Source organism: Salmo salar, chromosome ssa06 (assembly GCF_905237065.1).
Source record: "Salmo salar chromosome ssa06, Ssal_v3.1, whole genome shotgun sequence".
NCBI lineage: Eukaryota > Metazoa > Chordata > Actinopteri > Salmoniformes > Salmonidae > Salmo > Salmo salar.
This window is the reverse complement of record NC_059447.1, coordinates 42,259,497-42,285,533: the sequence shown is the minus strand read 5'-3', so window position 1 is coordinate 42,285,533 and position 26,037 is coordinate 42,259,497. Positions and strand designations below refer to the sequence as shown.

General features: G+C 49.2%; 1 pseudogene; it reads right to left on the bottom strand.

Annotated features, from left to right (window-relative positions):
- Positions 1–892: 892 nt before the first annotated feature.
- The window catches only part of LOC106607253 (voltage-dependent L-type calcium channel subunit beta-1-like), a 44,684-nt pseudogene continuing 19,539 nt past the window's right edge, over positions 893–26,037 (bottom strand).

Sequence of the window (26,037 nt, the reverse complement as noted above, 5' to 3'; positions counted from 1 at the left end):
GTTATCTTGAAGTAAAGTCTGCGGGTGTGAGAGACTATTAGGTAGGATATTTCATTAACACGACTACTACTGTAGTGCTGCTTATGAACAGTACCACATTTGAAAAGACAATGTATACTACACGAGCAAAGCTATCACCCACAGACGGACAGTATCCCTAAAATAGCAGGAAACAGATGTGGAAAACCAGACACAGACAAATACAGTTCTATTTAAATGCTATGGCTGAAGCCGGTTAGGGAAGAAGAAGTAGTATCTTTGGGGTGTTTCCTTTTATTCTTAACATTAAGGTAAGTGTCAAACGAATAAACCAATTATCTCAATAAACTATTCTAAAGACATTATGGCAACTTTTCCACCAGATAGCTTTTAAGGTCTGGGTGATGAGGAATCAGAGGAGAGGGACTCAAAAAGCTTAGGATCCATCCTGAAAGTGTCTGAATCCTGAAGCTGAGCCTGAAGCTGTGGGGATAGAGACCCTGATGCTCTGTACCGTACATGGGACATACAACCCTGTTTAAGACTACAGAGGACAGACATGACAGACTACAGCTCTATCAGCCTTCACATTCTACACTACAGAGATTGAGCCATACAGATCACACAATCATAAATTCACAATCATAATGATAACTGTCCTCGTGCTGTCAGTTCAGTAGGATTCCATGGTATTCATGCAGTAGTACTAACAAAATAAACTAAAAAGAGACCAACCAAACTGCTTTTTTTCTCAAAACATAAATAAATTGAATATAGCTAAAATAACTGGATGAGGTGTATGGCATCTGGCAGTTGTTTTTTTCTCTACAGCGTACTCAACAACGAGAAAAGTACCTCTTTAATAAGGGTTGTAAACAGATCAATTGATGAGCTTCTGATTGGCATGGCCCCCAAACCCACCCTCCTCTCCCCGCTAATCCCCTAGCCCTAACCGTGAAACCCCCTTCCTCCCTCCCTCCCTTCCCCAGTCTGTCCATCAGCCTCCTAGCCCATGCGTTGTGATGTGTGTTTAGCGGATATACACGTCCCTCCCCCAGTCCTCCTGGTTCTTGTTGCGGCCCATGTTGGCGCCGGTGTCCCCGGGTTCCTGGCAGTACCTTTCCCTTAGCTTGGCCCGGCTGTGTTGCCCAGGCTGGGTGTGGGAGGGCATGGGAGGGTGGTTGAGGTTCTCCTGGTCCGGCTCGGCCCCCTCGTCTTCCCAGGAGGCCTGGCGGCCATGGTGCTGTGCAAGGTGGAGGCGGCTGTCCCCGCCCCCCTACCCCGCGGTACATCTCAGACTCCTCGTAGGGGTCGGTCTCAATGTCCATGCAAGAGTCCCCTGCTTCAGTGTAGGCCGAGTCCCGACTGCCCTGCGTCTCCGAGTCAAAGGTGTCCTGCCGGGACAGGCCCCTCCCACCCCCTCCCCGTAGCTGGCCCCGTGAAGAGTGCAGGTAGGTCTGCTGCTTCTGCTGCTGGTGCTGCTGCTGTTGCTGCTTCCCTCCCTGGTCACTCTGGTAGTCATGGAGACTGCCGCTGCCACCGCACTCCGAAAGAGGCCCTTCCCGCTTCTGTTCTCCGTGCGCCAGGTATGGCCCCTGCAGCGAGCCACGCCCATACCACACGACACGCCATGCAGAGACACAGTGAGACAGACAGAACAAGGCCCAGGCAGTGGGTTAGTCAACAGGGTTAGGACAGGTTAGGGTGCAGTTAGATAAAAAAAACAGGATATCAGTAATGTCAGTCAGTCAGTTCACAATGCAACACAAATAGAGGTTCACACTATAACAGTACATTTATTTATGCAGTACTTAAAGCACACCGCTATTGCATTGTTATTGCATTGAAATCATTTCTTGGTCAAAGTGACATTATTTTTTGTATTTAATACATGCAGGCAGACTCTTTTCCATTGACTACAGAAATGTGTTCATTCATCATCTGTAAGAGAAACAACCATGCAGTCATTAGGCAAGCAAAACACCATGTTCAGCTCCTGGCTGCAAAGCCAACAGTGCCCTCTTCTGGCAGATTATTCACAGCAGCTAAAATGATGTTTCAACTAATTGTGATATCTCTTTTACATTCACAAGCATGTTCCTCATCCTAAGTAGTAAGTATTACATTCTGTTGAAACTCAGCACAATTAACAAAGACACTTTAGAGTTGGGTCAAGCCAAGATTTGGCTGATCCTTGCTAATGACTTTGAATAGGCCGAGCTTAGTCACACCCATTGACAGTAAAATCATAACTGAACAAAATCTCCTCCATCTGAACGAATTCTAATGAATCTATACAGCCGCCATTGTACAGCCAGCCGCACCATATCAAATACGACCGATTGTATCAGAGCAAGCACTGTTCATAATAGTGCATTTATGTCTAACTGAACACGATTAAATCAATTCTGTGGGTATAACTCATTGATATATGGAAGCAGCTTGGACACTTTTACAAGGTCTTGGACTATGACAGTCATGAGTCATGCTGTATGTATTTGGCTGAAGCCATTGGCTGATTGTAGATGAGACCCAGATGATCATATTTCTGCTGGTTAGAGTTTCCTGTGTGAATTAATGAAATAGGACATTCCTATTAGTCATGGCCCACATCACTTCACACACACTTCGCGCACGCATATGCACGCTCACACGCACACAGCCCATCCCCGCCACGCCACACAAATCAGACAACTAGAAATGTATGCCACAACAACAAGGCACACATTGGCCGAGCGGCCGAGGTGACTCGCTCCTTTTCAGGGACGGTGCCATGGCAACACGGAGAAGGGAAGTAAACTGGACACCGTTTCCCAGATGATAAAGGAGTGCTGAAGAAAGGAGGCCAGGCAGGGAGCCCCGAGGTTGGGTAAGGGGCACACCATTTTCTCTACCAATTACAGTATACAGGGAATAGGCAGCAGACCAGAGACAGAGGTACTTCACTGACTGATGGATGGATGATGGAGGATTTTCACTTCTTCCAATAACTGCCCCCGTCAATTCATTTCACAACTTCAATGTGATTGTGTGTGTGTGTTATTCTCACTGAAAACCCTTGCCAGTGCTGGTTTGGTCTGGATCCAGTGTCCTGCCCATATAAACTCTCCTTTGCTAATTTTGCTGTGTGTGTTGCTCTAAGATACTGTGTCATTTTCAGAGAGGTTTTCTTGAAGAGGATGTAGCTCTCTGCTTGTCCTCTCGGTGTTTGTACGTGGGTGTTTTCTAACGCAGAAGGATTTTACAGTAATGTGTGGGGCCTATATTGTTCCGAGTACTCTGATGTGTTTGTAAGTGTGTGTGTGAATATGAATGTCTGTGTAAGTGTGTGTGTATGTGCTATTGAGTTGGATCCAGTGTGATGGACCCAGTATACTCTCCGGTAAACAGCCTCCTCCCTCTCTCCATGTATGTGGTGTTTCTCTAGACAGTATTATGAATGAGAACGTGGTCTAAACATAATGTGATTAGGTTCTTTCCTTCTTTCAGGTCAAAGGGAGGGATGGGGAGAGGGAGGATGGGGGGAGGTATATCTGGAGAGCAGGCAGCCGGGTTTGGAAGGGGGTGTTTCTCCCCCTAAGCCCCCCCCTCCCCACAGCTGGCCTTTAGAGGGCGTGCTCGGCCACCTTCCCGTGCTCGGCCCCGGGGCCATCCAGGCCGGGCCAGAACTCCAGGTTGCGGCGCAGGGAGGTGAGCACCTGTACCTGCAGGTTGGAGACGGGCTCTGGGGAGGCGGCCAGGGCGGCCGTGGCCATGGTGCGGTTGAGGAGGGGGTTGGGGGGGTTACTGCTGGGGGGGTGCGTGGCCTTCCAGTAGGCCTCCAGGTAGTCAGCCAGATGCTCACAGGCGTCCTCCAGCTGGTTCTCATCCAGGATGATGTCAAACAGCTCCTACATACAACACAGAGGGACATTATGTCAGTGTCTCACCTTTCAACTTTAGAGATTCAGCCGACTACCTAAAAAGGCATTCATTTCAATGTTAAGCCAATGCCATTGTTCAGATTGGTCATTGTGAATGAATTTGTTCAGGGCAAACAGCATGTAAGAACATGGGCCTTTCGGGCCACAGAATCCAGGGTCACAGACAGACACTCACAGGGGGGCACTGGGCCAGCTTGTCTGCTGCCACCATCTGCACATTCAGGTGTTTGGCCTGGGACTTCCCCCGGGATTTAATGAGCCTCTGGAGGACCTGAAGGGAAACAGGCAACAACATACCGCTGGTCACTGACAGAGATGTCACATCTACAGACATTTCAGTCACATACATGCCATTTCAGTAGGACGTGATAGAGGAAGTCAATTGACCACAAAGTCATTCCCGCTCAGAGGGTACCTTCGGAGAGGCTATTTTGATGTAGACGATGATAGGAGCCAGGGAGGTCTTAGCCAGCTGAGAGGGGTGGTTGATGGTGTCTGCGTCTAGGGCAACCAGCTGCAGGGTGCGGGCCAGCTCAAAGATACGCTCAATCTCACTCTGCACCTCCGCTATGTTGTAGAGAACAACATGGAAATGCAATAAGTAACAGGGTGTAGTAGGTCTCTGAACACACAGGTTATACAAATTGAACCGGTTGTCAAATCTCAAATCTGTCCACATTTAAATCCCTTCTGGAGTATACAGGAGATCAGTGGGACTATTGCCAATTTGATAACTCATATTTCACACACTTACCATTGTAAAATAAACAGGACACACGCACATGCAAACGTAGCGTGTTAACACTGTATCATGCGTGTCAACATTTTGGCAAAAGGTTCGGTGCGTGTGAAACGGAACCCATCGTACTAGACGTTCCATTTACACACCGCTAAATGGAACGTTGGGGCATTCTCATTCTGTTGCCACATTCCAACGAGCAGTGACTGGTGTTTTGCACTGGTAAATATGATCTCTTAACACAAGTTTATATATCGACTCAAAACCTCGGGAAGGAAGGAGGCTTGTGAGAATGAGATGCCTTTGGTAGCACTTGATATACCGTTCTGAACATATCAATGAATAAAATAATCGGAAAGTGATGAAGTGTAACTACATTCGCTGTTAGCGCTATCAGGCATCGCAAACGTATTAGTCTGTTTGGATGTTCTCCTTTTGGGTACGTGTGGGGGGCGGGGTTGTTCCAGCCACAATGACATAACAGGGGACATGTAATCTGCAGAGGGCCTGCGGGCTGCAGACGGTCTCCCTCCGAAGGGCTGAGGTAGAAAGGGAATTAAACCTGCAGTCAGCGACCAGAGGCTCCACAGAGAGATAAGAGAAATTAAGGAAAACCTAACAAACTGTCCTAGCTTTTATTAACCTGCAAATGTCCTCTATTTACACTGCATCTCTGTGAAGAATGTGTTTCCCTGTATCAGAGATTGGTAGTAACCAATGATGTACGGTATGTAAACTCATGAATATATGAACGTCTAATTGTGTATGCATACAGGCTCCTTGTAAGTAAAGTGTTATTACATGTCGCTTTACAGCAGGGTCCCTGATTCTGGCTCACAGGGTGGGAGGCAATGGAGGATGGACTATCAGTTTCCTCTGTACACTCATCCCTGACTACAGTTGCCCCCCCAGCCCCCCCCCTATCACATTTCCCCTGAACCTCAGACAGACAGACAGGCAGACAGCAGGTAGACGCTCAGCTGAGCAGCCTAGAGCCACCAGAGCCAACCAGCCAACTCATTCGGCTGTGTAATTAGTCTACTCCTTCCAAGCCTTAGTTCAAGTTGTTTATTACTGCAAGCAACAGGCTTTCACAAACATGTGTGAGGAACAGACAGGCAGACAGATGTATGAGTATGTGAGGGGATGAGGAGAGTAGTGAGAGACCAGACAGGGGAGGAGAACAGAGAAAAAAAAGCTCTTGGTTGTTTTCCTCGTGGGGTTGAGAGCATACGTACCCAGTACGTCTGAGAGACGTAGAGCGAGTGGAGGGAAGGAGAGTGGTGGAAGAGAGGGACAGGTGGGTGGAGGGTAGGAAAAGACAGGATGGAGAAAGAGAAGAGGCCAGGTCAGAGAGGGACAATGAGTAATAAAGCTAGAAGGCTAGGGGTTGTCAGGCTACACTGCCCCTCTCTGCTCAGCTAGCCTCTCCTCTAGAGGGGCCTTCCTGTTCTGTGCTTAGCCCTACTCACTGATATTGAAGCCTATCTACGCCAAATGGAGTGGATTGATGACCTTCTAAGTGAAAACATTTGTGTAATTCAATTCCATTTCAATTCAATGGTTGAATGGGCGACTATGAGGCTCCCTACTGCATGTTATCAATAGATGCTAACATCCAATCAACCAATATTCCCTGACCTTTTGCTGACCAGGTAGCTATAACCAACAGAAACAATACTTTTAAATATCTCTCTCCCAATACTCGGAGACAGGTAAACACCAGTCATGGTCCAAGTACAAACTGGTATTCCATTTAGAGTCGGGCAGGTCATCAGCAGGATCAAACACTTACACAAGCTAATACGGATATATGAACACACTGATAGTGAAAGGTAACAACACAATAGCCCAACGGATGATAAGAAACATGAACTAACAAAGCTTTTTGAAATGTATCACGTGGGTGTGTGTTGGAAAGGCACAGAGCCAGTCCTGGCGCTTATTGTGAACAGTGGTTTTCTTTTAGGTACACGAAAGGTACAAAGACGTCTTGCCCTACAGGTCCTGTCTTACCCAGGCTGGAGCGGGTGCTGGAGCGCTCGATGATGGTGTGTTTACTGGGGTTGTTGAGGACCGAGCGCTTGGCAAGGGAGATGTCTGCTGTCACCCGGGTGATGGATATCCTGGAAGAAACATTATCAACCAATCAGGGCTGAGAACTGGAAACGTCTTAAAGCAGGTTAACTAAATACTAAGTTGAAGACATTTTCAACCTTTACTAAATATGGTCAATATTTCAGTCAGGTTCTCTGGCTGGCCTGAAACTCACCTGCCCTCAAACTTGTGCTTGAGAAAGTCAAAGAGAGCCTTTTGCATCATGTCAGTCACCTGGTGGGAGACGAGGAGAAGAAGAACAACCGAGGCATGGAATATGACCGGTATAATAAACCATGAAGAAAGTTGGGGAGATTGAGCTACACAGTAGCCTTACCTCGTAGCCCTTCAGTGACGGCCCCACTAGAATGATGGGTCTCATGGAGGGCACCACGTCGTAAGGGGGGACATGCTCCATCTGAGCCAGGCAGGAGAGCACCAAGAGTGGGGTGAGACACTATAACCTCTGTGTCTGAACACAGACATACACGCGAACAGAGCTCACGCATACTCTGAGACGCACAATCTACAGCCACTTTGTACGCACACGGCCGGAGCTACACAATCTACTGCCACAGAAACACACACACACACACACACACACACACACACACACACACACACACACACACACACACACACACACACACACACACACACACACACACACACACACACACACACACACACACACACACACACACACATAAATCAACATTATGTCAACACCAACTCTTCCTCTCTCTGTACAGTGGACTACAGTCAGAAGGATATATAATGCAGTTCAGCATTTCAGACAGAGGCCATTTATTATCTTGGAGAGGATAAAAGACCGAGCTCAACATTTTTCACAGAAAGCACTCATTTCCATTTCTCAGTCTGCTCTCCCAGTCATAGCAAATGAAATAAACCATCATCAAATTGGATCAGAATGAGCTATGGAGAGTGGTAAGGGCCATTATTTATATATATATATAAAAAAGAATCTCAGGAGCTTTCATGCAGCCAAATGCTTATGTGACTGCGGTTCCAGTCAAAGATAACTCTCTCTCTCTCCTACTCTCTCGTAGCATGTTATCTGTGTGTGGTAGACTCCTCTCGCTTTATAGAAAGAAGCCAGATAGACACCGAGCCAAATGGGTTTTTAGGCCCAGAGAAAATGGACAACAAGCACACACTAAACCTACAAAAAGATACCCCTCATTTTGAACCAGCATATAGAGAACGTATTTCAGACACTAACTTAAACACTCATATCACAATGAAAATGGAAACATACACAGATGACACGCACTCTTACGCAAAACACCCACACCCAGTCAATCAATATTCCGACAAGTAAAACAAATGCATACATTAACATTGCATCAATATGAATCATGAGAAGCATGATTCATCTGCCCAACAACGCATCTATAAGCATCTGTTCTGGTATAGAAAGCGTCCCGTTTTGGAGTGACAGGTGAGAACACTAAGTGGAGAACAGGTCCCATGGTCTATCCACTAACAGATAGGCAGGCATTAGGAGAATGTAGGATCTTCATTTGACCTATATTGTCACAGCAAAATAATCCTGCAGCAACGGGTTTTGAACGTTTAGTCCATAATGTTAGTTGATTCGTGGTTAGGCCATTAACTGGCCAAAAGTAGTACACATGAAAAGTGCAATACTGTTAATACAACGGTGTGTTAGTGTGGGTTTTCAGTAAATGTATGTAAATAACAAAGCTCATTTGCATTTCCTGCAGGAAAATTCTCAGCAGCAAAAAGTGATCACATTAAGATCCTACACCTGTAGGGTGCTAGCGTGTATTCGGTGTCAGCTCTCTGTATTCTCAGCACGCCTTCTCCTCTGTATTCCACGCAGCACTTTAGTACACTGAGAGCAGTAGCATTGAGGCTTGAAGAGCTCTCCTCCACTAAGGTACATTACGTTACATAAAGCCACACCTCCACAACCAGGCAGTGGACTCAGTTCACCTCATTACGATTCACTACATCTAAAAATACACTTAAGAACTTTTCCAAATGGTGCTCATGTCACGTCCTGACCCTTGTAAGATGTCATTTTCTATAGTAGAGTAGGTCAGGGCGTGACAGGGGGTGTTTTTGGGTGGTTTTCTATGTTTTCTATTTCTATGTTTAATTCTATGTTTCTATTTCTATGTTGGTTTTTTGGGTTGATCTCCAATTGGAGGCAGCTGGTCCTTGTTGCCTCTAATTGGAGATCATATTTAAGTAGGGGTTTTTCCACCTGTGTTTGTGGGCAGTTATTTTCTGTTTAGTCTCTGTACCTGACAGAACTGTATTCTGATCGTTTGTTGTTTATTATTTTGTCTTTAGTGTTTTTGAGTTAATAAATATCATAATGAGCACTCAACACGCTGCGTTTTGGTCCCCTCTATACGAAAGCCATTACAGCTCCTCACTAGAGGTGCAGTGCTGAGAGAAGTGTACTGTGTATCACCATTAATCTCTCTCTTTTGGAATAACATGAACTTTCACGTAATCTATAGAAAATGTTTTTGCTATTGGAGGACAAAGCGTGCCTCTGTCTCCACAGTCTCCTGTATCTATGGGATCAAAGCTGTGTTGACAGCTCTGAGATAGCGAGGCGGGCTGATGACAGGCTATTGGCTGTCACTCAAAGCAGCCGTCCAGAATGGGAATGAAAACACATCAGGGAGCATTAACGTTCACCAGAACTGTGAGCGACAGGGGCCGTGACACGCCTGCACCTGCTTACTGACAGCCCGTGTTTACCCAATCAGCTCTGCCTGCATACTGACAGCCCGTGTTTACCCAATCAGCTCTGACGACAGAGACAATGGAAGCCCTGCTTGCATTTGGGGGTGGAACTAACATTTCCCTTCCTCCCTATAATTTCTCATTTTCCATCATTTATTAATTGATCATTTTGGAACACAATATCCCTGGGGGACAACTGCAACATGGAAATCTTCTTCTTGGGGAATAAGTGAAAACCTTTACAAAAATGAGGAAATGTTCAAATCCAGTCACCTCCCACTCTCTCTAGCATAAGCTGACATGAGAGCAGACTGAGGAACATGGAGAGACAACAGAGAGGAAGAAGAGGAGGAGGACGAGGCAGAACAGAAGGTAAAGGTGAATTAAAGGTCAGCAACGACTCACCGACTTCTGTTTCTGTTTAGCTGGACCACCTACAGTATCATTCCGCACACCCCCACGAAAAGACAGAGCAAAAGGGACAAAAAAAAGAGACAAAAAAGCACAAAAGACAGAGGACGTGTTGTTATTGACAGGTGACGGTTAGTTGGGAATTGGGAGTGGAGCTGTTCAATAGTACAGCGGAGACCACACCCACTGTAGTCTGATCGATAATGACATTTATTGTTTCGAGTTGCACCGTCGACGAATATTCATACATTGCTTTTGCATCGGCGAATGTATGAACGTGGTCAGGTTCGTCTTTAGCTCAGCTCAACCCCTCCCCCAGTTGACCAGCGCAGAAACACACAGGCAAACACAACTCAACGTTGCCATGGTGACCAGAGACTGAGGGGCCAATCGGGATTAGGGAGTCAGACAGGCGCTAGCTAGCGGCGGGAACGGTGGGTCAGTTTAGGGCAGTAAGTCAGAGACGATGGGGGGTAAGAGGGGCTAGTGGGGACAGACAGAGGTTATTATAGCCTAGGACTGGGCCATAGCTTCGTGCAGAAGGGGGGTTTGGTTGAAGGGAGGTGGGGAGGGGAGGCAGCCGTGCTGCCTGGGTCCCCTGGAGGGCTTTACCTTCTTAAAGAAGGGCAGGCGGTGGATTTGGCCCTGGGGGGAGGTGACGCTGCCTGCGCTGCCCTTGGGGGAGCGAGGGTCACCCTGGGGCTCAGGGGGCTCCTCGGCATCCAGGTCCAGGGGGTCAAGGTCAAAAGCCATCGTGGACATGTCCACATGAGCTGAGGGGTGGGGCGGGGCGGGGTAGAGAGAGAGAGAGAGGGGACAGGGAATGACAGAAAGAGAGAGAAAGAATATCGAGCAATAGTGAAAGAAGAAGAAAAAGGGGAGATGTATACAGAGAAAGAGAAAAAAGGGAGGACAAGAAAAGCATGATAAGAAAGGCAATCAAAAGCAGAGAGAACGCCAGACTCGGATCTGAGATCTAGAAATAGCAGAAATAACAGTGCTGAAATAAAAGTCAATAGGTGACTAAGTAAAGAATAAATGCTTTTGGTCACGACGAAGTCAGTGTATGAGCAGGTCAGGAAAACAGTGATCGAAACAGAACAGTGAGTAATAGAGAAATGCAGAGAGAAAGGAGGTGGAAGAGAGAGCTATTCACTGCTGAGGAAGAAGTGGCGGAGACGAGAAAAAGAGAGAGAGAGAGAGAGAGAGAGAGAGCAGGGAAGAAGAGGTGCTAGGAGGTGGAGGCAGAAAAGGGTGTGTAAGGAGGGTTTACAGTGTGCTGGGACTGGTTAAGGTGCTGAAGGCTCTGTGTTTTGGGTGTGGGTAGGGGTGTTTTAAGCTGGCACAGCCAGGCAGGAAGAGGGGTTTGGTATATCAGTTCAGGTATAACAAATATAGTTGATAAAGAGAACCATACTATAACTGTCGTGTATTAACGTAACACATCCATCAATGGAGAAACAATGCCAGTTACAGTCAATCTACGTGGCTGATCTAGTCCATCTGTCTTCAATTCAATTATTCAATTCAATGAATTCACTCCCAGTCAGTTCTTTTCTAATAAAAACATGTATATATTTCTGTCAATCTTTCCTTCTGTCTCTACGTCAGTCTATTTATTTCCCTCAGTGAACCGTACTGTCTATCCAGCAGCATGACTGAACTGAACTATCCCGTTGCTGCCCGGTGCTAACACTTAAGGTACGGGCTGCGTCTCAAATCGTGCACCAAAGGGCATTACCTTTGACCAGGGCCCATAAGGCTTTGGTCAAAACTAGCGCACTATGCAGGGAATAGGGTGCCATTTGGGACGCAGCCCTGGCCTGGCCAAGCGTCGTGATCAGGTTTAATGAGAGGAGCACTATATCCTCAGCTGTATTTCGGGCTGGTCCTGTTGGCCATGCTAATGACAAACCTGCTATAGGACCTCTCTCTTTCTCTCCATCTGACTCGCACTCCAGCAGCAGCAGCAGCACACCCACTGAGACGTTCCCCTCCACACTGCAGACAGCTCATTCATCATGGATCACTGACTATCCAATTCAAATCTACACGGAATATTAGCGACAGGCCGCGGCAGAGGGCTATATCTATAGCTGTCGTGTGCGTCTCTTCTAGCCAGCCGAGCGATGAAGATGACCCGCTACCTCTGACATTACCTGTGCCAGGAGGGGTGGGCCTGCGTGTTCCCGTGGCAACGTCCAGGCTGGAGCTGCCACCAGATTTACTGTAAGAGTGAGGAGGAGAGAACAATGAGTGGATGGTTACTGGTAGGTGAAAATTGAAGTGGATTGAAAGAAATTGTCATTGAAAATAAATGGAACTTTTCCCATTTTTAAATTGTGAAGTAGTGACTCTTGTGAAGTGGTGATTGGGTGATCATTGTACTGTATTATGTTGCATGCATTGTGGAAGCTAATTGGATAACAGGGTTGGCTCAATTCCAATTGAAGGCAGTCAATTTAAAAAGTAAACTAAAATTACAATTCAATAAGGGTATTTATTTTCAATGACTTCTCAATAAACTGAAAAGTAGACGCTACTGATTTCAAAAGTAAAATTTTTTTACATTCAAATGACTTTCTGAATTAACTGCCTTCAATTCGAATTGAGCCCAACCCTGTTGGATAACAGCTCTGACATGACGGTAGCCGATAGGTAACTGATCTATGTTGGCGTAAAGTGACTGGGTGAAGGGTGTGGGCAGCAGCAGTACCTGGAGCTGAGGCGGTTCTGTCTCATCTTCTGCTCCTGCAGTAGCCTGGTGTTCTCCAGTTTGACTGGGCTGGGGATGAACCCCACCTCACAGCCCTCCTTCACCAGACGCCCAATCCACCAGTCATTATTGTACTTCTGCACAGAGTACACAGACAGACAGACACGTAAACGCTACCCAATAATACACACACCAGTCTTCTCCTCCCTCGCTCGCAGAGCCCCGGCTGTTGTTGCCAAGGCAACTGCCGCCGCCATCGTAGCTTGCTTATCGACACATCAATCAGATATAAATATAGAACCGGATGTTTATATTATAACAGAATGCCATTTCACCATATCCCACTGTCTTTGTAAAGCATCCAGGGGATGGGGACAAAATCATCTTCAGAAATGATCTAACAATAAGAAACAAGAAGGCCCAGTGCTGTTTACGCAGCTCCGGTACCTCTTTGATGTGTAGGAAGTCTTTGGCTTCAAAGGAGATGGCCATGCCCTGCACTGGGACGTCATCGTTGGGCCCAGAGTTGTAGCCCACATTCGTCCGCACAGCAAAGGCCACTGGTTTGGTCTGGAGAGGTTGAAGCAAAAGAGAAAGCAGAACAAAGAATGAGAACGGAGGATAAGAATGATGAATGACATGAGGGCGACAGAGCGGGTGAGATATTACTCAACTTGTCATGTCGCTCGATGTCTATAATGTCACAAAGACTGTTATTGAATGTTAATTGACTAGAAATACAGGTTATAATATGTGTTAACCGTGTACCTAAAACATTGCGGGGACACTGTTAGCGAGATTAGTCAGGTGTATAGTTAGGGTCAGGGCGAACGGTTAAAGACTGTGCTGTTCTGTATGGCTGTATGGGGTACTGTATAATAGAAGGACAGGGTCACAGGGAAGGGCCATGGTGACCTCTGACCTTAGCTTTCTCGAGGGTGGCCAGGGCCTGTAGGTCTGCCTCCTTCCTCAGTGCCTCTGGGTCCTCCTCCAGGGACACATCTGAGTCCGACGGCCGGCTGGTGTAGGAGTCGGCAGAGCCCTGCAACACGCACACGCACACGCACACGCACACACACACACACACACACACACACACACACACACACACACACACACACACACACACACACACACACACAGAGAGAGTAAGTGAGTGTGTGCATGTTTGTGAGTGTGTGTTTATGTGTGAGAGAGAGAGAAAGAAAGAGGGCAGAGAGAGAGGAGGTATAGAGAGAAGGAAAGAAGGAGAATGTGGGAGATGGTGGCATGGCCATTTTTTCTAGCGTGCTGTATGTTTGTTTTTCGAGCGTGTGTGTGTGTGTGTGTGTATGTTTGTTCGAGCGTGTGTGTGTACACAAGCGTATTCTATGGCATGACCACACGTCCTTGAATAAAAACCCCATGGGCAATAAAGACAGCAATAGTACTACTGGAAACACACACACACACACACACACACACACACACACACACACACACACACACACACACACACACACACACACACACACACACACACACACACACACACACACACACACACACACACACACACACACACACACACACACACACACACACACCTCCCCATAACAACAGACAGACAGGGGGGAGAGAAATGAGTGGACTGTAGAGGTGTGTGTGGAATAACACAATCAAGGTCTTGTGCTCAACGTGATAATCCGTTTTTTCTTCCCTGGGATCTCTCTCCCTCTCTGCTTTATCTCTCCTTCACTCTGTGCCTCTCAGTCTCTTCTCTCAATATATTATTTTCCACTGCCTGTCTTTTCACGTCTCCCTATGCTTTGCTCCATCTCTGTTTAGACCATAATATGTACTGTGTTCTGTCCATCTCTGTTTAGACCATAATATGTACTGCAGTGTGTTCTGTCCATCTCTGTTTAGACCATAATATGTACTGCAGTGTGTTCTGTCCATCTCTGTTTAGACCATAATATGTACTGCAGTGTGTTCTGTCCATCTCTGTTTAGACCATAATATGTACTGTGTTCTGTCCATCTCTGTTTAGACCATAATATGTACTGTGTTCTGTCCATCTCTGTTTAGACCATAATATGTACTGTACTGTGTTCTGTACTACTGACGGGTCCCTACCTCATTCTGAATGGCATTCTGAATCACTTATAATTGTCATCAGGTCCCACCTCTCTGTGGTATTTCTTTTGTTTCACCCTTTATTTATAACCTGGAGGCACAAAGGGAACCTGCCTGACTGGCTGCCGCTGCCTGCCTGACTGGCTGCCTGCACTCAAGCCTACTCCTCAAATACACACACATTACTGTCTGGCACAGAACACTTGGCTGGTGTAATATGAGTGTGAAGTGGATGCATCAAAACACATATGCAAACTTGAATCCCATCTGATCAGGCACTTTGACGTGTTTAACACCCAGTGCCTACAGATTCACTGAGTGCGGGCGTGTCAGAGAGAGAGGGAGAGATAGAGATAGAAAAGACAGATAAAACGGCCTAATCCACCCATCCACACAATAAAAACCCTGGCCTCCTCTCCTGTGGGGGCTCTGCTCAGAGCGGAGCGTTCCCTGCCTGGCATACTGTACACTACAGCCCAGCACTGGTAGTACAGCCCGGCTCACTTGTAAAGTGTTTGAGTGTTCTCTTTATGTAACTATCCCACTTGTTCGGTTTTTTCCAGGCGTCAGACTCTCTCTCGCTCGCTTGCCGCATACACCCGTGGGAGGTGCAGACAAGAATGCGGACAGCTGAATGTGTGAGGCAGAATGACTGAGTCATTAGGTGTGGGGTTTTAAAATAGAGGTGAGAATGTGGTGAGAATTGACATCCACCATATGTAATGACTTGAAATAATTCCCCGGTGAGAAAATGGGGAGTTCAAACACATAGGTATTTGGTAATTAGCACATAAGTATGTGCTTCAACAAAACTGCTTTTAAAAAATGGTGCGATCCCAAAATCAGAAAACTTCCTGACTCCCTATTGGTCTCTCGGTCTCTGCCTGTTATAACAGCAACTGCAGGTACTGTTGCTACGTATAGAGCCGTGTGAAAGAGAAGAAGAAATGAAAAGAAGGGTTGAGTCCCAGAATGCCCCAGAAGGTAGCACGGGTCAGGGTTGGGAGGTGAAGGTTCAGCGGCTTCAGCCCCCATCTCTACTCCAGAGCAAACAGAGACGAGACAGCACTCGAAGGACTAAATATACACTAGGGCAACCTGTCACAGACAGACAGAAATACTGTGTGTGAGTGAGAGCTAGGTACTTCGATATTTATTGTGTCACTTTATATGGTTTGAATTCAAAACAAACAGAACATTGATTCTTGTGTAGCCACCTTTCCCATCAAAATCAAATCGGTGGCTTAGCAATGCCACGCCCGGTAACCAAGGCAACGTGTAGTCACTTCCAGGGGAGCCACCCCTGACCATCCCTACTTCCTGTTTCATTAACACAAACACACCCACCCTTGCCCGTCTCCCCGACACAGACAGACATGCAGCGTTTAATAATGATGATAATAGCCGTTGCCACTTACCGGCTCTGAGTCATCCTCTAACCCATACAGGTGCATCCCAACATGGAGAGCTGATTATTACAGAAAGGTTAATTACGATAGATGAGAAACCAAGAGGACTGTGTCTGTCTAAGAGAGAGAATACAGAGGAGAGAATAGCTTACTGCCTCCTCAGAATAACTCTCACAGAACAGCAACTCCCTGACTGCTGCAACAGGTCTGTGATGCAGTGAAGCGAGAGGGAGCAAGAGGGATGTGTGTGTGTGTGTGTGTGTGTGTGTGTGTGTGTGTGTGTGTGTGTGTGTGTGTGTGTGTGTGTGTGTGTGTGTGTGTGTGTGTGTGTGTGTGTGTGTGTGTGTGTGTGTGCGAGTGCGTTTACAGTATGTGTGACTCACTCACTCAACCTGGTCACACCACATAACAAACCCGCAGAATAGAAAAAGACAAGGATGGGAGTGAAATCGATGGAGAGAAAAAGAGAGGGAGACACAATTAGGGACTTAATCAATCCTTTACGAAACACATACAGTCTGGAGGGGAGGGGAGTGTGAGGCAGGGACCAGGGTGATGTACCGATCAACAGGCAGTATGGATACCTCTAATTACTCTTACCCCCCCCTTACTCTTTCTATCTTACTGTCCTCTCTCTCCTCAACCTTTCTCTCTCTCTCTCCCATTGCCTCGCTACATGCTCCTTTACTGCATACGGTCCTTCCCTCTCTTCCACTCCCTCTGTCCATGGATTCTGTCAGTAATTTAGTTGCTTCACTTCAAGCTCCTGTTCAAAATAGCTAAAGACCACCTGATCCCATAGCTGCTCTCCCATTGGCCAGGCCAGAGATCCCAGTAGTGTCAGCCCAGCGGCTTAGTTGAGAGAGAGAGAGAGAGAGAGAGAGAGAGAGAGAGAGAGAGAGAGAGAGAGAGAGAGAGAGAGAGAGAGAGAGAGAGAGAGAGAGAGAGAGATAAACATGGGGAGGATGAGAGATACCATCAAAATAGCACCGCTCACTTTTGGAAGTGGTGAAGGCAGGAGAAATGGCTAGATTAACATGCTCTAAGAAACATACTCAACAGGTGACTAATGGCTACAGCTGAGCTTATTTGATAAACATCCTGCTTCAAGGCTTTGCCTGGAGAGCTGGGCCTATAGACAGCAGTTGAAGTCAGAAGTTTACATGCACCTTAGCCAAATACATTTCAACTCAGTTTTTCACAATGTCTTAGGTCAGTTAGGATCACCACTTTATTTTAAGAATGTGAAATGTCAGAATAATAGTAGAGATAATGATTTATTTCAGCTTTTATTTCTTTCATCACATTCCCAGTGGGTCAGAAGTTTACATACACTCAATTAGTATTTGATAGCATTGCCTTTACATTGCTTAACTTGGGTCAAACGTTTGGGGTAGCCTTCCACAAGCTTCCCACAATAAGTTGGGTGAATATTGGCCCATTCCTCCTCACAGAGCTGCTGTAACTGAGTCAGGTTTGTAGGCCTCCTTGCTCGCACACGCTTTTTCAGTTCTTCCTACAAATTTTCTATAGGATTGAGGTCAGGGCTTTGTGATGGCCACTCCAATACCTTGACTTTGTTGTCCATTTTGCCACAACTTTGGAAGTATGCTTTGGGTCATTGTCCATTTGGAAGACCCATTTGCAACCAAGCTTTAACTTCCTGACTGATGTCTTGAGATGTAGCTTCAATATATTCACTTAATTTTCCATCCTCATGATGCCATCTATTTTGTGAAGTGCACCAGTGCCTCCTACAGCAAAGCACCCCCACAACATGATGCTGCCACCCTCATGCTTCACGGTTGGGATGGTGTTCTTCGGCTTGCGAGCATCCCCCTTTTCCTCCAAACATAACGATGGTCATTATGGCAAAACAGTTATATTTTTGTTTCATCAGACCAGAGGACATTTCTCCAAAAAGTACAATCTTTGTCCCCATGTGCAGCTGCAAACCGTAGACTGGCTTTTTTATGGTGGTTTTGGAGCAGTGGCTTCTTCCTTGCTGAGCGGCCTTTCAGGTTATGTTGATATAGGACTTGTTTTACTGTGGATATAGATACTTTTGTATCGGTTTCCTCCAGCATCTTCACAAAGTCCTTTGCTGTTGTTCTGGGATTGATTTGCACTTTTTGCACCAAAGTACGTTCATCTCTAGGAGACAGAACGCGTCTCCTTTCTGAGCGGTATGACGGCTGCGTGGTCCCATGGTGTTTATACTTGCATACTATTGTTTGTACAGATGAACGTGGTACCTTCAGGCGTTTGGAAATTGCTCCCAAGGATGAACCAGACTTGTGGAGGTCTACAATTTTTTTTCTGAGGTCTTGGCTGATTTCTTTTGATTTTCCCATGATGTCAAGCAAAGAGGCACTGAGTTTGAAGGTAGGCCTTGAAATACATCCACAGGTACACCTCCAATTGACTCAAATTATGTAAATTAGCCTCAGAAGCTTCTAAAGCCATGGCATCATTTTCTGGAATTTCCCCAGCTGTTTAAAGATACCAAAAAGTGTACTTAGTGTATGTAAACTTAGTGATACTCAGTGTATGTAAACTTCTGACCCACTGGAATTGTGATACAGTGAATTATAAGTGAAATAATCTGTCTGTAAACAATTGTTGGAAAAATTACTTGTGTCATGCACGAAGTAGATGTCCTAACCGACTTGCCAAAACTATAGTTTGTTAACAAGAAATTTGTGGAATGGTTGAAAAACGAGTTTTAATGACTCCAACCAAAGTGTATGTAAACTTCTGACTTCAACTGTATATAACAATGACTGGGTCCCACCCAAATCAATGAGACAGAATGTTTAATAATACGCACATCTCTGATAATGTCACTCCATACCCGTATGGAAAAGATCTAGAAGAATTTAACAAGATTCTTATACATTCTCCCTGGAACATATCAGTAATACACATGGCAGCAAATACACTGACAAAATTCATAGAAGATTTTAGTAGTATCTGACTTGTATGGGTGAGTAACATTTAGACATAACAGAAATGTTGCATGTATTATCTAGAAAAGAGACATGTAAGCTAAGCCTTCTAAGGTTTCACATACATACAAATGTCAAAGCACGTGATTGTCTGATGTCATTGAGCGAGTTGTCATGGCAGACTTTGCTTCTTATTGAAGAAAGAGATACCTAGTCAGTTGCACAACTGAATGTATTCAACCGATATGCGTCTTCCGCATTTAACCCAACCCCTCTGAATCAGAGAGGTGCGGGGGGCTGCCTTAATCGATGTCCACATCATTGGCAGTTGTTGCGGGGGTTTACTGCCTTGCTCAAGGGAAGAATGGCAGATTTTTCCACCTTGCTGGCTCGGGGATTCGAACAATTATCCCAACACTCTAACCGCTAGGCTACCTGCCACCCCGGAGGAGGGGAGGAGGAGCAAAGGAGGAGTCGAGGAGGAGGAGCGAAGGAGAAGGACGAGGGGGAGAAAAGGACGAGGAGGATATGGGTAATCACTTCAAAGCTGAGACATGCCAAAAGGTTTCACAAACTAGATTTCCTTGGCAAATATTCCCCTATATCTCTCCTTATCCATTAAATACATTTTACAGTAAGAAATGCTTTCAGTTGAAAACTCAGTAAGGTTACTCTACCCCAAAAGCCAAAGGTGCAGCAAACACATGAATTGATCAGATAACAATGGATCAATGATTAATGATCAAGTTGCACTGCTGTCAGGTTAGAATTATGTAAGTGTATGTCCTCTGGAGTTTGGTCCAGTGGCGCTAGTAGGCAGAGCTAGTAGACAGAGCTAATAGGCAGAGCTAGTAGGCAGAGCTAGTAGACAGAGTTAGTAGGCAGAGCTAATAGGCAGAGCTAATCGGCAGAGCTAGTAGGCAGAGTTAGTAGACAGAGCTAATAGGCAGAGTTAGTAGACAGAGTTAGTAGGCAGAGTTAGTAGGCAGAGCTAATAGACAGAGTTAGTAGACAGAGTTAGTAGACAGAGTTAGTAGGCAGAGTTAGTAGGCAGAGCTAGTAGACAGAGTTAGTAGACAGAGTTAGTAGGCAGAGCTAGTAGGCAGAGCTAGTAGGCAGAGCTAGTAGGCAGAGCTAGTAGACAGAGCTAGTAGGCAGAGTTAGTAGGCAGAGCTAATAGACAGAGTTAGTAGACAGAGTTAGTAGACAGAGTTAGTAGGCAGAGCTAATAGGCAGAGCTAGTAGGCAGAGCTAGTAGACAGAGCTAGTAGGCAGAACTAGTAGGCAGAGCTAATAGGCAGAGCTAGTAGGCAGAGCAAGTAGACAGAGCTAGTAAGCAGAGCTAATAGACAGAGTTAGTAGGCAGAGTTAGTAGACAGAGTTAGTAGGCTGAGCTAATAGGCAGAGCTAATAGGCAGAGCTAATAGGCAGAGCTAGTAGGCAGAGCTAGTAAGCAGACTTAGTAGACAGAGCTAGTAGGCAGAGTTAGTAGACAGAGCTAGTAGGCAGAGTTAGTAGACAGAGCTAGTAGGCAGAGCTAGTAGGCAGAGTTAGTAAGCAGAGCTAATGGGCAGAGCTAGTGGGCAGAGCTAGTGGGCATAGCTAGTAGGCAGAGCTAATGGGCAGAGGTAGTGGGCAGAGCTAGTAGGCAGAGCTAATGGGCAGAGGTAGTGGGCAGAGCTAGTGGGCAGAGCTCTGTAGGCAGGGCTGGGCATAGTTAGTAGGCAGGGCTGGGCAGAGTTAGTAGGCAGGGCAGAGCTGGGCAGAGTTAGTAGGTAGGGCTGGGCAGAGCTAGTGGGCAGAGCTAGTGGGCAGAGCTGGACAGAGTTAGTAGGCAGGGTTGGGTAGAGCTGGGCAGAGCTGGGCAGAGCTAGTTGGTAGGGCTGGGCAGAGCTAGTAGGCAGGGCTGGGCAGAGCTAGTAGGCAGGTCTGGGCAGAGCTAGTGGGCAGAGCTAGTGGGCAGAGCTAGTGGGCAGAGCTAGTAGGCAGGGCTGGGCAGAGCTGGGCAGAGTTAGTAGGTAAGGCTGGGCAGAGCTAGTGGGCAGAGCTAATGGGCAGAGCTAGTGGGTAGAGCTAGTGGGCAGGGCTGGGCAGAGTTAGTAGGCAGGGCTGAGCAGAGCTGGGCAGAGTTAGTAGGCAGGGCTGGGCAGAGCTAGTAGGCAGGGCTGGGCAGAGTTAGTAGGCAGGGCTGGGCAGAGCTAGTAGGCAGGGCTGGGCAGAGCTAGTAGGCAGGGCTGGGCAGAGTTAGTAGGCAGGGCTGGGCAGAGCTAGTAGACAGGGCTGGGCAGAGCTAGTAGGCAGGGCTGGGCAGAGCTAGTAGGCAGGGCTGGGCAGAGTTAGTAGGCAGGGCTGGGCAGAGCTGGGCAGAGCTAGTAGGCAGGGCTGGGCAGAGTTAGTAGGCAGTGCTAGGCAGAGCTAGTAGGTAGGGCTGGGCAGAGCTAGTAGGCAGGGCTGGGCAGAGTTAGTAGGCAGGGCTGGGCAGAGCTAGTAGGTAGGGCTGGGCAGAGTTAGTAGGCAGGGCTGGGCAGAGCTGGTTAGAGCTAGTAGGTAGGGCTGGGCAGAGCTAGTAGGTAGGGCTGGGCAGAGCTAGTAGGCAGCGCTGGGCAGAGCTAGTAGGCAGGGCTGGGCAGAGCTGGGCAGAGCTAGTAGGCAGGGCTGGGCAGAGCTAGTAGGCAGGGCTGTGCAGAGCTAGTAGGCAGGGCTGGGCAGAGTTAGTAGGTAGGGCTGGGCAGAGCTAGTAGGTAGGGCTGGGCTGGGCAGAGCTAGTAGGTAGGGCTGGGCAGAGCTAGTAGACAGGGCTGGGCAGAGCCAGTAGGCAGGGCTGGGCAGAGTTAATAGGTAGGGCTGGGCAGAGCTAGTAGACAGGGCTGGGCAGAGTTAGTAGGCAGTGCTAGGCAGAGCTAGTAGGCAGGGCTGGGCAGAGTTAGTAGGCAGTGCTAGGCAGAGCTAGTAGGTAGGGCTGGGCAGAGCTAGTAGGCAGGGCTGGGCAGAGTTAGTAGGTAGGGCTGGGCAGAGCTAGTAGGCAGGGCTGGGCAGAGCTAGTAGGTAGGGCTGGGCAGAGCTGGTAGGTAGGGCTGGGCAGAGTTAGTAGGTAGGGCTGGGCAGAGCTAGTAGGTAGGGCTGGGCAGAGCTAGTAGGTAGGGCTGGGCAGAGTTAGTAGGCAGGGCTGGGCAGAGTTAGTAGGCAGGGCTGGGCAGAGTTAGTAGGTAGGGCTGGGCAGGGCTGGTAGGTAGGGCTGGGCAGAGTTAGTAAGTAGGGCTGGGCAGAGTTAGTAGGTAGGGCTGGGCAGAGCTAGTAGGTAGGGCTGGGCAGAGCTAGTAGGTAGGGCTGGGCAGAGCTGGTAGGTAGGGCTGGGCAGAGTTAGTAGGTAGGGCTGGGCAGAGTTAGTAGGCAGGGCTGGGCAGAGCTAGTAGGTAGGGCTGGGCAGAGCTAGTAGGTAGGGCTGGGCAGAGTTAGTAGGTAGGGCTGGGCAGAGTTAGTAGGCATTGCTGGGCAGAGCTAGTATGTAGGGCTGGGCAGAGCTAGTAGGTAGGGCTGGGCAGAGCTGGTAGGTAGGGCTGGGCAGAGCTGGGCAGAGCTAGTAGGCAGGGCTGGGCAGAGCTAGTAGGCAGGGCTGGGCAGAGCTTGTAGGTAGGGCTGGGCAGAGGTAGTAGGTAGGGCTGGGCAGAGTTAGTAGGCAGGGCTGGGCAGAGCTGGGCAGAGCTAGTAGGCAGGGCTGGGCACAGCTGGGCAGAGCTAGTAGGCAGGGCTGGGCAGAGTTAGTAGGTAGGGCTGGGCAGAGCAAGTAGGCAGGGCTGGGCAGAGCTAGTAGGCAGGGCTGGGTAGAGTTAGTAGGTAGGGCTGGGCAGAGCTAGTAGGCAGGGCTGGGCAGAGCTAGTAGGTAGGGCTGGGCAGAGTTAGTAGGCAGGGCTGAGCAGAGCTGGGCAGAGCTAGTAGGCAGGGCTGGGCAGAGCTGGGCAGAGCTAGTAGGTAGGGCTGGAAAGAGCTAGTAGGTAGGGCTGGGCAGAGCTAGTAGGCAGGGCTGGGCAGAGTTAGTAGGCAGGGCTGGGCAGAGCTAGTAGGCAGGGCTGGGCAGAGCTAGTAGGCAGGGCTGGGCAGAGTTAGTAGGTAGGGCTGGGCAGAGCTAGTAGGCAGGGCTGGGCAGAGCTAGTAGGTAGGGCTGGGCAGAGCTAGTAGGCAGGACTGGGCAGAGCTACTAGGTAGGGCTGGGCAGAGCTAGTAGGTAGGGCTGGGCAGAGTTAGTAGGCATGGCTGGGCAGAGCTAGTAGGTAGGGCTGGGCAGAGTTAGCAGGCAGGGCTGGACAGAGCTGGGCAGAGCTAGTAGGCAGGGCTGGATAGAGCTACTAGGTAGGGCTGGGCAGAGCTAGAAGGTAGGGCTGGGCAGAGCTAGTAGGCAGGGCTGGGCAGAGTTAGTAGGCAGGGCTGGGCAGAGCTAGTAGGTAGGGCTGGGCAGAGTTAGTAGGCACGGCTGGGCAGAGTTAGTAGGCAGGGCTGGGCAGAGCTGGGCAGAGCTAGTAGGCAGGGCTGGGCAGAGCTGGGCAGAGCTAGTAGGTAGGGCTGGGCAGAGCTAGTAGGTAGGGCAGGGCAGAGCTAGTAGGCAGGGCTGGGCAGAGTTAGTAGGCAGGGCTGGGCAGAGCTAGTAGGCAGGGCTGGGCAGAGCTAGTAGGCAGGGCTGGGCAGAGTTAGTAGGTAGGGCTGGGCAGAGCTAGTAGGTAGGGCTGGGCAGAGCTAGTAGGTAGGGCTGGGCTGGGCAGAGCTGGTAGGTAGGGCTGGACAGAGCTAGTAGACAGGGCTGGGCAGAGCTAGTAGGCAGGGCTGGGTAGAGTTAGTAGGTAGGGCTGGGCAGAGCTAGTAGGCAGGGCTGGGCAGAGCTGGTTAGAGCTAGTAGGTAGGGCTGGGCAGAGCTAGTAGGTAGGGGCTGGGCAGAGCTAGTAGGCAGGGCTGGGCAGAGCTAGTAGGTAGGGCTGGGCAGAGCTAGTAGGCAGGGCTGGGCAGAGCTAGTAGGCAGGGCTGGGCAGAGCTAGTAGGTAGGGCTGGGCAGAGCTGGTAGGTAGGGCTGGGCAGAGTTAGTAGGTAGGGCTGGGCAGAGCTAGTAGGCAGGGCTGGGCAGAGCTAGTAGGTAGGGCTGGGCAGAGCTGGTAGGTAGGGCTGGGCAGAGTTAGTAGGTAGGGCTGGGCAGAGCTAGTAGGTAGGGCTGGGCAGAGCTAGTAGGTAGGGCTGGGCAGAGTTAGTAGAGAGGGCTGGGCAGAGTTAGTAGGCAGGGCTGGGCAGAGTTAGTAGGTAGGGCTGGGCAGAGCTGGTAGGTAGGGCTGGGCAGAGTTAGTAAATAGGGCTGGGCAGAGTTAGTAGGTAGGGCTGGGCAGAGCTAGTAGGTAGGGCTGGGCAGAGCTAGTAGGTAGGGCTGGGCAGAGCTGGTAGGTAGGGCTGGGCAGAGTTAGTAGGTAGGGCTGGGCAGAGTTAGTAGGCAGGGCTGGGCAGAGCTAGTAGGTAGGGCTGGGCAGAGCTAGTAGGTAGGGCTGGGCAGAGCTAGTAGGTAGGGCTGGGCAGAGGTAGTAGGAAGGGCTGGGCAGAGCTAGTATGTCGGGCTGGGCAGAGCTAGTAGGTAGGGCTGGGCAGAGCTGGTAGGTAGGGCTGGGCAGAGCTGGTAGGTAGGGCTGGGCAGAGCTGGGCAGAGCTAGTATGTAGGGCTGGGCAGAGCTAGTATGTAGGGCTGGGCAGAGCTAGTAGGTAGGGCTGGGCAGAGCTGGTAGGTAGGCCTGGGCAGAGCTGGGCAGAGCTAGTAGGCAGGGCTGGGCAGAGCTAGTAGGCAGGGCTGGGCAGAGCTAGTAGGCAGGGCTGGGCAGAGCTTGTAGGTAGGGCTGGGCAGAGGTAGTAGGTAGGGCTGGGCAGAGTTAGTAGGCAGGGCTGGGCAGAGCTGGGCAGAGCTAGTAGGCAGGGCTGGGCAGAGCTGGGCAGAGCTAGTAGATAGGGCTGGGCAGAGCTAGTAGGTAGGGCTGGGCAGAGCTTGTAGGCAGGGCTGGGCAGAGTTAGTAGGCAGGGCTGGGCAGAGCAAGTAGGCAGGGCTGGGCAGAGCTAGTAGGCAGGGCTGGGCAGAGCTGGTAGGTAGGGCTGGGCAGAGTTAGTAGGCAGGGCTGGGCAGAGCTAGTAGGCAGGGCTGGGCAGAGCTGGTAGGTAGGGCTGGGCAGAGCTGGTAGGTAGGGCTGGGCAGAGTTAGTAGGTAGGGCTGGGCAGAGCTAGTAGGTAGGGCTGGGCAGAGCTAGTAGGTAGGGCTGGGCAGAGTTAGTAGAGAGGGCTGGGCAGAGTTAGTAGGCAGGGCTGGGCAGAGTTAGTAGGTAGGGCTGGGCAGAGCTGGTAGGTAGGGCTGGGCAGAGTTAGTAAATAGGGCTGGGCAGAGTTAGTAGGTAGGGCTGGGCAGAGCTAGTAGGTAGGGCTGGGCAGAGCTAGTAGGTAGGGCTGGGCAGAGCTGGTAGGTAGGGCTGGGCAGAGTTAGTAGGTAGGGCTGGGCAGAGTTAGTAGGCAGGGCTGGGCAGAGCTAGTAGGTAGGGCTGGGCAGAGCTAGTAGGTAGGGCTGGGCAGAGCTAGTAGGTAGGGCTGGGCAGAGTTAGTAGGCAGGGCTGGGCAGAGCTAGTATGTAGGGCTGGGCACTCAAGCTGGTGGGCAGAGCTGGTAGGTGGGGCTGGGCAGAGCTGGGCAGAGCTAGTATGTAGGGGCTGGGCAGAGCTAGTATGTAGGGCTGGGCAGAGCTAGTAGGTAGGGCTGGGCAGAGCTGGTAGGTAGGCCTGGGCAGAGCTGGGCAGAGCTAGTAGGCAGGGCTGGGCAGAGCTAGTAGGCAGGGCTGGGCAGAGCTAGTAGGCAGGGCTGGGCAGAGCTTGTAGGTAGGGCTGGGCAGAGGTAGTAGGTAGGGCTGGGCAGAGTTAGTAGGCAGGGCTGGGCAGAGCTGGGCAGAGCT